Source organism: Schistocerca piceifrons, unplaced genomic scaffold, assembly GCF_021461385.2.
Source record: "Schistocerca piceifrons isolate TAMUIC-IGC-003096 unplaced genomic scaffold, iqSchPice1.1 HiC_scaffold_2356, whole genome shotgun sequence".
Lineage (NCBI taxonomy): Eukaryota > Metazoa > Arthropoda > Insecta > Orthoptera > Acrididae > Schistocerca > Schistocerca piceifrons.
In genome coordinates, this window is record NW_025728290.1 from 99,434 (window position 1) to 113,484 (window position 14,051).

The following is a 14,051-nucleotide window of genomic DNA, read 5'->3' on the forward strand; positions in this document are numbered from 1 at the left end:
TGCAAAACAAAACATACTGATTGCGACACTGTTCACTGAGCCACTCCAAGAGAGAGAGCAGACCTACGCGGAGATGGGCCCAGGCTGCAGTCGACTGACGCGGATTCGGCGCCCAGGTCGTCTGACTGAGAACTGTGCCAAAATGTGGAATCTAGGGGTTTTAAAGAGTCGCGTGGGGGCACTGTTTTTCCTACTTAAAAGCCAATCTCGTAGGTTTCTTGCAGGTACCTGCCAATCACGGTTTAGTAGGGTGCTCTCAACTGCTGCTAAGGCGGGGATGTTAATGCAGTTGCACTAACTAAGTCTGTATTTGGTATCAACATTGTTCAGCTAAAAGCTAAACGTAACTGCTTTGCCAAATAGGGCTTGCAACATTCTTGTTATACGTCGTTCAGCCCGGCACCTCGGGCTTCCCGGAGTAGTTCCTGCTAGGTCAACAGTTTTCGGCGTTTTCGCTCTCTCTCTAACCCTTGTGAGCCTACTGATGTTGCTGTTCTCAGGGCTGATATCAAGCTGATTTGATACGCTACTACGCGCCTGCTGGTTGCAAAGTTCTACGGTGGCAACCTACCACAGCGTCTAGACATCACATGAAGTTACATGTTAATTCCTTGAAGAGTAACTAACGCCCTGGGACCGCGTCTGGGTACGTCTGCATTTTCACAAGGCTCTCCCTCTCGGTTTACTTCCAGTAACAATATCTCCCCTAGTTTCGTCTGTCCTCGGCATTGTCTCTACTTCCGCGCCTTGGAACGACTCTTCCCTCACAGCTTCAAGATAATACTACAGTAGCAAGGGATAAACGACATATTACACTAGTTAAGGTTCATGAAGGAAGAATCCTGGTCCGTCAAGTGAAGAATGTTGAAGAATGTTTTCACGGAGACTAGAATTAAATATTGGGAGATTCTGATGTGACAGAACATTATTATGCGCGTCAGATCTGGAAGCTGGAGAGATCTGGAGAGATTGAGCAAGAGTCCCTAATAGTTCTTTCCACCAACCCGTGGTCTTCTAAAGCTGTGTCCCCAGCGCAGGAAGACAGCTCGTCGGTCGTGGAATCTTCTTCGGCAGAGGCTGCTATGCTGTCAGCTTGAACACGTGATTTTGGTTTTTATCGGATGCCACTTGCCCAGGTTAGTCTCCGTATCTACAGAGGACAAGATCTGTAGTACTCAGAATGATGACGGGAGACACTTTCATTACTGTATCCTGTTTGGTTATATTTTAAATAATCACACACTCTCTCGTACCCTACACCACTTTTGTACCATATACTACTTCGCGTGTATCAAGCTGCATCAACGCGAGCTTCTAGTAAAATAAAATACTGGCGGCCACAGGCTAGGAATATCACAACATGACAAATAACTTTACATTACTGGATTAGACAAAGTTAAAAGTGCTGGTGAATCCAAAGCTCATAAATTAATTTTAAGACCTTTGAATATGTTCCACTGCAAAGATAAGACAGACTACAAATTGTTTGCTGCCCCTTGACTACTACAAATTTTCTAGTACGCTGCTGACATCAAACAGAGATAATTACTTACAAAACGCGGTACTGTCATAATGCTCTGGCAGTTCGTTGAAACTATTTGTGAAACTTGTATGTAACATTTCAGTTAAATGACATGACTGTAACTTGTTAAACGATTGTGTACATCTCAGACCAGCTGTTTTAATCATTTGATGTAGCAGTTAAGATGGTATTGGGTAAACATGTTGATGTGCACGCGTGTTTGTGCGGATACAGAAGTTATTTTAGATCTGAAATTATTTGGTGGTGTAAAATTTAAGTATATATCACCTACTTTCGGCTTTATCCGTGTGATCGTATTGTACTGCTAGGAAGTTAAGGTAAAGAAGAAGTTTCACCTTCGTCGAAAAGGTGCAAACATACTAATACAAATGACAAAAGAGGGAACATTAAGGTTGAACCTCTGGCTGACGATGAGGTGCTTGAAATGGGAAGGAAACTGAACTCCCCTTTTCAAAGGGACCACCTCGGCAACTGACTTGATCTACATGAGAAAATAGTAAAAAGCCGAAATGTGGGTATACCGACGGTGATGTGAACAATCACCTTTTCGAAGTCTTATATTTAGTTTGCGGTCTTTGTAGCCACTTTTCCCTCTGTGGTAAGACGTTGACAGGTAGTTGGACTATATTGAATAGTGTAAAAAGTATTAAGACATGCATCACATCAAACGAAATGCCTAAATACACAAAAAGAAGCGTTCCATACTAGACTGTACTTGATGTATTCAAAATCTACAAGAATAAATTGTGGCAATCCTGATATCTCGTGTACATGTACACTCTCTGGTTACTCGAGTATGACTAACCGACTAGCAAATTTTCGAAGATGGTAATTCCACAGGATTTTACGTATACTGTTAGGCTAATTATGGGAACACAATAATAAATGTTTGCTCAGAGTTGCTGAAGATATGAACATCAAAAACAGTTTTCAACCCACAAGAGACACTACGCTAATACTATGTGTGTAACATCGACACTAGCATTGATAATGGCGTCAGCTAGTCAAGGAACATAATTTTCAAAGGTGTTCTGTTTCCACCGGTAGCTGCTCATCGCTGATTAGATGCCACAGAGGCAGTAGACAGTAGTGATGTTGACTGCTACGTTTGACCCTGTGTCCCGAATAATCCTAGACGTATTCCATGAAACCAGAATCATATCCATGCAGCCCTGTGACCGCGGCCGTCATCTTGGAAGGCAGAAATGTGCACAGAAAAAAGGCACGTTGAAATGAATGTCAGGGTCAATTTTCACGGTTACTTGGCGAGTGCGCTCAAATCATGGTACTAAAACCACCATCATAATAACACTGACACACCTCCATCGTTAGCTACAGTCTCCCCACATTGCGGTTTGAGCTCCTCATCAGGTCGTCGGTGCACCCGAAACCTTGCATCATTTGAAAAGAGGAAATACCGCGACCTGTTGCACTAACCCACACGCTTCGACTTGGGTACCACCTGTTTTTTTTGTTACTTGTCCCGGTGAAGGCATTTAGATTTATGTCCATTTTCCTTCTTAACGTTTTCTCGTAAACTGGTTGTCGTTCATTAACTGTCTACAGCAGTTCCTGTCGGATTAGAAACGGACTGACGTGTCAAATGGTTCAAACGGCTCTGAGCACTATGCGACTTAACTTCTAAGGTCATCAGTCGCCTAGAAATTACAACTAATTAAACCTAACTAACCTAAGGACGTCACACACATCCATGCCCGAGGCAGGATTCGAACCTGTGACCGTAGCGGTCGCTCGGTTCCAGACAGTAGCGCCTACAACCGCACGGCCACACCGGCCGGCGATTGACGTGTCACCCTTCTCCCGACTCTGTTGGTTTGGAGCTGGTAGGCAGTGAACGGCATAAAGACCAAGAATGCTTGAAATGGGTGTAAAACAGTGTTGTCGTCTTTCTTATCTACATATCTGCTGTGATCAGTCATGTAGTAATAAGGGCGTTGGACGAAAAAAAGCGAAGACGGCTATTAGCAGCGTTTTCGCATTTGGAAACCGTGTCCACTCTGAATTCGTACATTCTTTACAAATCGACCTCTGTTAATGGTGTTACAAGACGTGAGTTTCTGAATAAAGCAGCAAAGGACGCAGATGGGGACCATACCGACAAAACCGCTTGCTATTGGCTGGAGCGCCTGGCGTCACGGTGAGGCATCGCAGAGCAGAGTAAGAGGTGGAGAAGATCAGTGTTTAATATCTCGTCGACAACGAGGTCGTTAGAGACGGACCACAAGCTTGGATTAAGGAAGAATGAGGAAGAAAATCGGCGCACTCATTCAAAGGAACATTTGCCTGAAGCGGTTTAGAGAAATCACAGAAACCTAAATCTGGTTGGCACGATCCTTGTTTGAACCGTCGTCCTTCCCAACTGGAGTCCAGGCTGCGTACCACTGCGCCACCTAGCTCGGTGCGGCCGCACAGTAGAAGGTGTGGCGTTGTGCTCGTTCAGTTTACTTTCGGTTTGGGTCAATATACAGTTGTACAGATCAAATAAAGTGGCACGACAGACGTACTACACATTAGGACTAATTAATTGGCTATTAACACGAAAAAAAACTCACTCGTTTGGTTAAGAAGCAGATGATAATGCAACTTGTTCCGTGCTTATGTTGCCATTACCAGATGACTGTGCAATCCATAGCTGGTTCCTCCTTCCGGCACATTATGTTTTGTACATTCATTTATCTTTTGGATAGTGGAAGAACACGCTAGGATGCCGGTAAATACAGCCCCACAGCCTGGAGTATTCTGTTGCTGCTATGACGGAGGAGATCGTTAAGCTACAAGCAGCACTTGAACAGAAGACTTAGGAAGTAGAATATTACAAGAACCAGGTGAAGGTACTACTTGACGAGTGGTGCTCAACAGGATAATGCACGACCGCATGTTGCAGGTCCTGTACGGGCATTTCTGGATACAGAAAATGTTCGACTGCTGCCCTGGCCAGCACATTCTCCAGATCTCTCACTAATTGAAAAGTGTGGTTAATGGTGGCGGAGCAACTGGCTCGTCGCAATACGCCAGTCACTACTGTTGATGCATGGGCAGCTGTACCTGTAAACGCCATCCAACTCTGTTTGACTCAATGGCCAAGCGTATCAGGGCCGTTATTACGGCCAAAGGTGGTTGTTGTGGGTACTGATTTCTCAGGATTTATGCACCCAAATTGCGTGAAAATGTAATCACATGTCAGTACCAGTATAATATATTTGTCCAATGAATACCCGTTATCATCTGCATTTCTTATTGGTGCAGCAATTTTAATGGCCAGTAGTGTATTAAGATGAGTTAAATTTTACTGGAATGACGCGACAAACACAGCAAAAGTTGCAATTACTGTACATAAAGGCCAGAAAATGAGGGATAAGCTAGTGGAAGTGGTCACTATGGACATGAAAGCAGTGACGAGGCTCAGCCAAGTGGTGAGCACGTACAGCAGGTGGGCCATGAGGAGCCGAGAGGACAGCTACCAGTTCGCGGTGGGCGGCGCCGCCCACACGCCGCCCTTCCAGCAGCAGCTGCAAGCGCAGCCTCTCTTTTCGATGAGCTTCCGTCTCTGCCCAGTGAGCAGAAAACGTCAGTACAGCTGGTGCGATTAAATTTTAAGTTGTCATCACAAGGGATTACCTGTGATGGAGTAATATCCACGCCTATATTTTATTCAAATTAATATTCACGACAGCATTGTGTGTGGAATGCGACTGAATTTTAATCGTATTCTCGTGATACTGGTAAATGGGACTTCATCGTTGATAAAATAATAGTTATTGTCAACGACATAGTTTAATTTTTTGTACAAAATTATATCTCAGACAATACCCATATAAAAAGATAATGAAAATCTCAATCTTTTGTTATCTATGATTGTTCTAGAAAATCCTTGTTCGAATTGTTCTACTGATAGGATGAGATTGTACTCTCGTAACACAGAGGTCTGTAGAAAACTGTACTAATGTTACGTTACTAGCTGATATTTGAAAATAGAGTTTATGTGTTATTGAAATGGACCTTCTTTGTTTGGAGTTTTATTTCATTGTAATTCTCGTCCTATATAAATGTTATGTTTTCCGTTCAGCTACCAAAGAGCGCAGCCATTAGCGCTATTGATCTACAGCACACTTTATTAGTAAATAATGAATATTATTGTAGCATGAAAGATTGAGAAATATTTTCGAATGTTAATACATATAGTAAAGGTCAGAAAAGATTTAATATATATTATTTATTACGAGTAAAAGTATGGCTTGAAGCAGAATCGATAATTGATTGTCTTATGTTAGCCTCCATCTTAGTGAAATATTGCAGCGGTAGTTTTAAATTTATTTTATATGCAGATTTAAATGTTGTAGGCTATAATTGCTGTAATAATTGTGTACTAGTGGCCGAGGACCCACTCTAAGCTAATAAATTCCAGTTATACTGTGAGCATATCGAACGTCTATGAATGCAAACAGCATCTTACGTGGCATAAATTCTTACCTGCTGATGTATGAAACTTGGTAATTTCGTAACCACCTTTATGAAATATTTCGACAGCAAATACATTAGTATTGTGTACGTGTGGTATTGTGTGACAAAACTGTTCGTTTTGCTTAAAGAAAAGTGTTGCCACCTCGAGATAACAGTAGAGTTAATTTTGTTAAAGGATATGCAACTAACAAAGAGTCTTTTAAGCAACAGCACTGAGACTACCAAAAATCATTACTCTTGTTTAGTTCAGATTACGTAACATATATTTAGATTATTTGTTGGTTAGAAATGATTACTTTTGTGAACGAACTTACTGACGTTTACACTGCCTGACAGACAACATTGTTACACGTTCCCAGGTGGAGATTTATTTAACAAAATACCGTTCATTAGCCGGGAAAGGCAGTAAAATTTCATGTTAAATTAATAATAAGCAACGAGTTTTATTGTAATCGTGCTGAAATTGTAAAACACAACACAAGCAATTACACCACATGTCACAATGATTACTGCTAGAAACTGTTAATTTTATATAATGAAGTGAGTCTCTATTACAGTTGCGAAGGTCATTTCTCTGAACAAAAAGATGAGAAACTTTTCTTGCCGAGAGGTTGCCACTACTTACAGTTCACAGAGTGTTGCTCTGTTCACTTAAGTGCTTGCGCATTGATTTGATTGCAAAGGTCACTTCTACTGTTCGAGAAATTTCTTAGCCAGAAGATGTGTTTCACTGATGACGCACAATTTGTCTATTCACACTTCACTCTTCCTCTCAAATACACATTCAGAATAGAGACCCTGCAACTAAACACAGCACGTCCGCATGTCTCAAATGCGTTAGTATGGTTGCCGCTACACTGTCATGACGAATATTCCTTCTAAATCTACATAAGAGTGTTACTGAACATCGTACAAATATGACACGGTAAAGAAAGTAGTTTTAACTTAACCAATGTTTCTTCCAGTGTACCCAGTAGCCCATCACGGTTTTTAAAAATCCTGCCACCTGACGCAGTTTTTTTATTGTTCTCCGCCACACAATATACCAGAGACAACAGCAATCACGGCCATGTGTGAATAAGTCTATGGACCTGCAAGAAACGTAACGTTTACCGTCGGGAAAGTATGTATCAAACGAGAGCAGAAGTACAGCAAAATTCAGGAATCAGGTGTGACGTGCTGGCGAAGACCAGTATCACAGAGTCTCATATCGATCTCTTCAGCCACGTGGTCCTCACATAAACCATGAATCGTATCATAGTAAGTAACTTGTATGTAACTTGGAATGGTTTGTCGACCAAAATTAATTGCTGCTCATTGCTGGAAGTAAAACGTCCCACTCATTTGCCGTCGCCATCTGCAAAAGGAAAGAAACAGCGCAATCCATATCGGACATTTAAATGATTGCCCCTCATCGCATCCATGGCTAACAGATATAAGCTGTGTCATCCATCAACATATCAACTTTAGTACAATTCTCATTACAGCACCATGAATCACTTGAATGAAGTGTTGAGAGTGAATGACTACTTACTACATACTGAGGGCAAAATGCGTAATGTAGGCATGAGTAAATGTACGTGCCACCTCTAGTTGACGAGGCGCATTTATTGTGCATGTTTTGCTAATTATTTCCATTAGGCGCTACTGGTTGTAACTACTAAATGATCCGGCAGTATGAGATGTGAACTTAGGTTTTATGCATTAAGCTATGCATATATTTCTGTTTGAGCTGTAAAAAATATAATATGATGGTGAATTTTGTAAATTTAATTTTTTATGAGGAAAAATTTGTAATTACATGCGTCATGAGAGACAGAGAAATTTTGAAAAGTAAAGTTCTACATAAAGTCGTAGATAGATCGTCCACAGCACAGCGTTTGAAGCCTATTTCAACATTAAAGAGCGTTTAAGACTTCGGATGAAATTTACCGAATAGGAAACATACAGACTTGGTGAAAAGACGTGTTGAAATGCGGAAGAATACAATGATGTTTGAGAGAGAATATAATGGTTCAACTGAAGGATGAGTGGTTTAATAGAGTCAGTTTAGAACAAACACCAAGAATACAGTGACAATAGCTCAGATAATGAAACTAATAAGCGCCTATCGAAGCAGATGTTAATCTGGTAGGTCTGTAACATTACTGTAAATTAGAGAAACAGTGATATAAACTGGAAGTTTTGGTCGGCAGGTCCATATAGTTCAGCTCTGTGATAAAATTTCGTTGAAAATTATAAGAAATTCACTTTGTGCAAAGGAAACCTAAATTATTCCTCCATTGGCATTAACGTGGAATTTTGCAGTGTACCAAAGAAAAGTTAACTGTTTTTGTTTGACACCATGCCACAAATTGTTCAGTGTTCCTCTGCAAACTAGTAACGTTCGTTGACATAACGTAAAATGGAGGACGATGAACGAGAAAAGGCTGGAAAAGACAGATACTCTTCTCGTTTTTCAGGTGCATTTGTTTCGATCCAGTCAAAGTAAAATGTAAGTGTGTATGCAGTTAAAGTCCTCAGAACTGATTTTGCAGAGATGTTTTATAACCTGAAAAGTGATATGAATTTGATTTCCAACGAAAATAGGAAAAAGGAAAACGGTTATCACAAGTATTTTTTGTTCATTGTTTTCGCTACATCTTCTTAACACCTGTAAGACAAAGTTTGCTCATTTTATACTTCATTGCAATTACAAATTTTATGCATTCAGTGCTAGAATATGTGAACTAGGTAAAACAGTCTGCAAAAATGCACCGACAGAAATGGTGATTATGTCGGAAAATAGCTAAATGTTCAATCTGCAAACTGATATAAATCATTGTAGAAATAAACAGGTCTATATACTTATAAAAATAGGAGACCTTACTTTTGGGATTACCCTCGTAGTTCTGGCAATACCGGCCATGAACTTCTTCTTCTGTGCGGATGAACACATATTTACCGAACTCTTACGATGAACTTTCGATTTGATTAAGTTCAAAATATCCACCTCCATACCTGAGTGCTCAGAGTGGCAGAATGCCAAGCGAGGGGTCCGAGTTCGATTCCCGGCTGGGTCAGAGATTTTCTCCACACGTGGACTGGGTGTTGCATTGTCTTCATCATCAATTCATCCTCATCTACAAGCCAAGTTGCCGAAGTGGCATCAACAGATAAAACTTGCACCAGGCGGCCTTCCTACGCGACGGGAGTCCCTAGCCACACGAAATTTCATTTCAGTTCAAAATTAGAGTCATTAGGGTGAGTAGGCAATGGGCTGACTGCCTCTATGCTGTCTTGCTCTCAGGCTGTCTGACCTACAGTATATTTGCCTATCCTGACTCTTCCTTGACTCACAGACTTCCCAAATTTTTCGTCTTCTCAGCGTGATGTGATGGTGCATGACTCGAAAAGATGCGTTTTTCTTACGTTTTCTTAGTAGCGAAGACAGTCATGCTACGACAGAATCACTTGCTTGTTGCGGCTGTTTCTGCGTGAGGTTTGGGCTTGTGTTTTGTCCAAGATTGCCTTTGTTAGTGATGGATAAGCGTCTTTCCTTCAGCAAAAGTTTTTCACACAGTGAGGCTCCTCTGCCCCAAGCTTGACGTTCCACGTGGTGCCCTGCGTGACTTCAAGGCACTCTCGTGTCTATGTGTCGTCTCAGTGCCCACAGGCGTCATGGCTCTCAGGCATATTTCCTAACGTCTGCCAAGATTTTCTTATGCAGTGCTATTCTTCTCCAGCAAAACGGTTCAAATGGCTCTATGCACTATGGGACTTAACATCCGAGGTCATCAGTCCCCTAGACTTAGAACCACTTAAGCCTAGCTAACCTAAGGACATCACACACATCAATGCCCGAGGCAAGATTCGAACCTACGACCGTAGCAGCAGCGCGATTCCAGACTGAAGCGCCTAGAACCACTCGGCCACAGCGGCTGGCTTTTCCTCGGCAATCCAGACGTTTTGTATGCCGTCACTGGGTGAGTTTAGGGGGCTCTTGTGTCTGTTCGTCGTCCTGTTGCCTGAAGGATTAACCCACAGCGGCGTTCTTCTCCTTGACTGCCAGGCCCTAGGCACGGTGGTCATTTTCAAAACGCGCCGCTGTATGAACTGCTATATGTCCTCATGTGGGCGTCTCCGCCGGTTGCTGCCGGCAATCTGAATCTCTCCACTACTCTTCAGATCCCGACGCTGTTCAACGCCAGACTGCCCCGAGGCGATAGTATTGCAGCATGGACGCGCGCGCGCGCGCGCGCGCGCCCGCGCGTGTGTGTGTGTGTGTGTGTGTCTGTGTGTGTTCAGAGCTTATGGGCCCTCAACGCCGAGGTTATCGGCGGCCTTACACTTATATTAACATACACGAATGTGGATAAAACTGTTATCACACAAATAGAATGGAATCTATAAAAATATTCTCATACCCTCTGTCCACCCCACTCGTCTTGACATGTATTATACAATTACTCTATCTTATAGGCCTTAATACGATGGAGGCGAGTGAAAGGTAGTGTTTGTGGAATTAAAATAGAAATAAAACGACAAAAGAGCTAAAAGAAAAGTACAAGAAAATTTTACTGGCTGCCCACTTACAAAAAACATTGTAACACAATAAGAACATCTCCCTAAAATTTTTGGGAGCACATTGGACACATTACAACATCTTTCATTCCTAACCTCATTTGTTTCGGTGTAACTTAAAATATAGGGCAGATCTGCCAGCAGATCTGTTCTGAACTCTGGTCCGAATATAGAACAAAGTCTAGTAAAATGGGGAGCACAGTAGTCCACAACTTCGACACATTGCAAGATCCTCTAGCCAGAGCAAGCAGCCATGCGTCAGAGCACAGTTGCCTATCCATAGACGAGTAAGCAGGACCTCATCTTGTCTTCATGGCCGAAAGAAGTTACGCCACGACCACATACTGGGCATTAATAGAGGCAGCTTATTAGCAGTCACTCCCAACAACTCGTCTTCCCATTGACGAATGACGAATGACCTCAACAGCGAGGTGATGCATCCCGTTGTTGATGAAATAGGTGGTTCTGGATTTTCTGGACTACTTTAATTGTTGGACACAAGCGTTGTACAGAGCGAAGGGCACTAAGAGAGTCGGAATCAACGAGGAATTTACCGCTCGAAGCACCCACCTGTTACAGTACCTCTAACATCGTATAAAATTACGCGTCGAAGGCAGTGTCTCGAGCCAGTCAGACGTTGAGAACAACAGAGCAACAAACGGAGTCCTCCCGTTCCGACCGAACCATAAATACAGCTTTAGAATATTGGTGCTCAGTTAAAATGGCAGAAAATAAAACATTAAAAACATATACAGGGTTGAATTCTCTCCTCTACTGCACTAAATCTAAATTTGTCCTGGGCCTTCCCAGTGACCACAGTGGATGGCGGTTAAAACCCTTGATTTGCGGTGTATGCCTTCATATGATCTGGAGTTTCATGCTACTGAAGGTAAGAAAAAAACAAGCAGATTTTACGACATTCCCATCCACCCGTTTCAATATATTTTGCACATTAATGATACCTTCTTGAGCCCATTCATCTTTCAATTCCTCCTTGGGAATGTCGACCACATATCTGCGTCACACAAGACCTTTGCTGTAATTCCAGTAGCGGAGTTCTGTTTGTGTGGCATATTCTCAAGGCATTTAGCTTTCCAGAGATTTGTCGCTTGTTGAAAACTAGCAGTTTCAACCAACAGTGCTCCATTTCCCAATCGCATGACTGCTACCAATGACCTTCCGAAGCCCTATAAACCTTTTCGAATATAAACAGGACTTTTCAAGCTGTCCTCCTTACGTTTCACAGTCAAAACCACATTCTGAGCAGCAGCCTGCATTCTGTTACCATTGATAGAAGAACTCTCTGTAAGTTCTGAGCGTAGAGGGTTGGCTGCACCAGCCGTCTTGTTCGATTGGTTTTTTGCACCACACAGTTGCCCACAAGAGTCCTACGTGCCTAGGTAAGCCTTACAAAACTTACGTGCAGCAGGTTCGCCAGTCGTTGCCCGCTAACAACAGCCATTCGTATATATATATAGGGTGTTACAAAAAGGTACGGCCAAACGTTCAGGAAACATTCCTCACACACAAAGAAAGAAAAGTATGTTGTGTGTCCGGAAACGCTTACTTTCCATGTTAGAGTTCATTTTATTACTTCTCTTCAAATTACATTAATCATGGAATGGAAACACACAGCAACAGAATGTACCAGCGTGACTTCAAACACTTTGTTACAGGAAATATTCAAAATGTCCTCCGTTAGCGAGGATACATGTATCCACACTCCGTCGCATGGAATCCCTGATGCGCTGATGCAGCCCTGGAGAATAGCGTATTGTATCACAGCCGTCCACAATACGAGCACGAAGAGTCTCTACATTTGGTACCGGGGTTGCGTAGACAAGAGCTTTCAAATGCCTCCATAAATGAAAGTCAAGAGGGTTGAGGTCAGGAGAGCGTGGAAGCCATGGAATTGGTCCGCCTCTACCAATCCATCAGTCACCGAATCTGTTGTTGGGAAGCGTACGAATACTTCGACTGAAATGTGCAGGAGCTCGATCGTGCATGAACCACATGTTGTGTCGTACTTGTAAAGACACATGTTCTAGCAGCACAGGTAGAGTAACCCGTATCAAATCATGTTAACGTGTTCCAATGAGTGTAGGTGGAAGAACATGGGGCCCAGTCAAGACATCACCAATAATGCCTGCCCAAACGTTCACAGAAAATCTGTGTTGATGACGTGATTGCACAGTTGCGTGCGGATTCTCGTCGGCCCACACATGTTAATTGTGAAAATTTACAATTTGATCGCGTTGGAATGAAGCCTCATCCATAAAGAGAACATTTGTACTGAAATGAGGATTGACACAATGTTGGATGAACCATTCGCAGAAGTGTACCCATGGAGGCCAATCAGCTGCTGATAGTGCCTGCACACGCTGTACATGGTACGGGAACAACTGGTTCTCCCGTAGCACTCTCCATACAGTGACGTGGTCAACGTTACCTTGTACAGCAGCAACTTCTCTGACGCTGACATTAGGGTTATCGTCAACTGCACGAAGAATTTCCTCGTCCATTGCAGGTGTCCTCGTCGTTCTAGGTCTTCCCCAGTCGCGAGTCATAGGCTGGAATGTTCCGTGCTCCCTAAGACGCCGATGAATTGCTTCGAACGTTTTCCTGTCGGGACACCTTCGTTCTGGAAATCTGTCTCGATACAAACGTACCGCGCCACGGCTATTGCCCCGTGCTAATCCATACATCAAATGGGCATCTGCCAACTCTGCATTTGTAAACATTGCACTGACTGCAAAACCACGTTCGTGATGAACACTAACCTGTTGATGCTACGTACTGATGTGCTTGATGCTAGTACTGTAGAGCAATGAGTCGCATGTCAACACAAGCACCAAAGTCAACATTAACTTCCTTCAATTGGGCCAACTGGCGGTGAATCGAGGAAGTACAGTACATACTGACGAAATTTAAATGAGCTCTAACATGGAAATTAAGCGTTTCCGAATACATGTCCACATAACATCTTTTCATTATTTGTGTGTGAGGAATGTTTCCTGAAAGTTTGTAACACCCTATATATATATATATATATATATATATAACCTAAAATATAGGACAGATCTTCCAGCAAATCTGTTCTGAACTGTGGTTCGAGACTAAAACACAGTGTAGTAAAATGGGGCTCACGGTATATATATATATATATATATATATATATATATATATATATATATATATAGAGAGAGAGAGAGAGAGAGAGAGAGAGAGAGAGAGAGAGGGAGAGATAGAGAGAGAGAGAGACAGTCATTTCCATCATCCTCGCGATCTGAGCTATCAAGCCAAGGTCCCCGTTGCCCGTGATAATACACAATGTTCCACCATCGAGCCTGATGGTGGTCGCTGAAGCATGCTAGAGCTGTCGGTGACAGCGGACTGACGGCGCTTACCAGTCCCCAGCTCAGGTGCCCAGGGGTCACCAAGCCCACACCCATAAAACGAATGG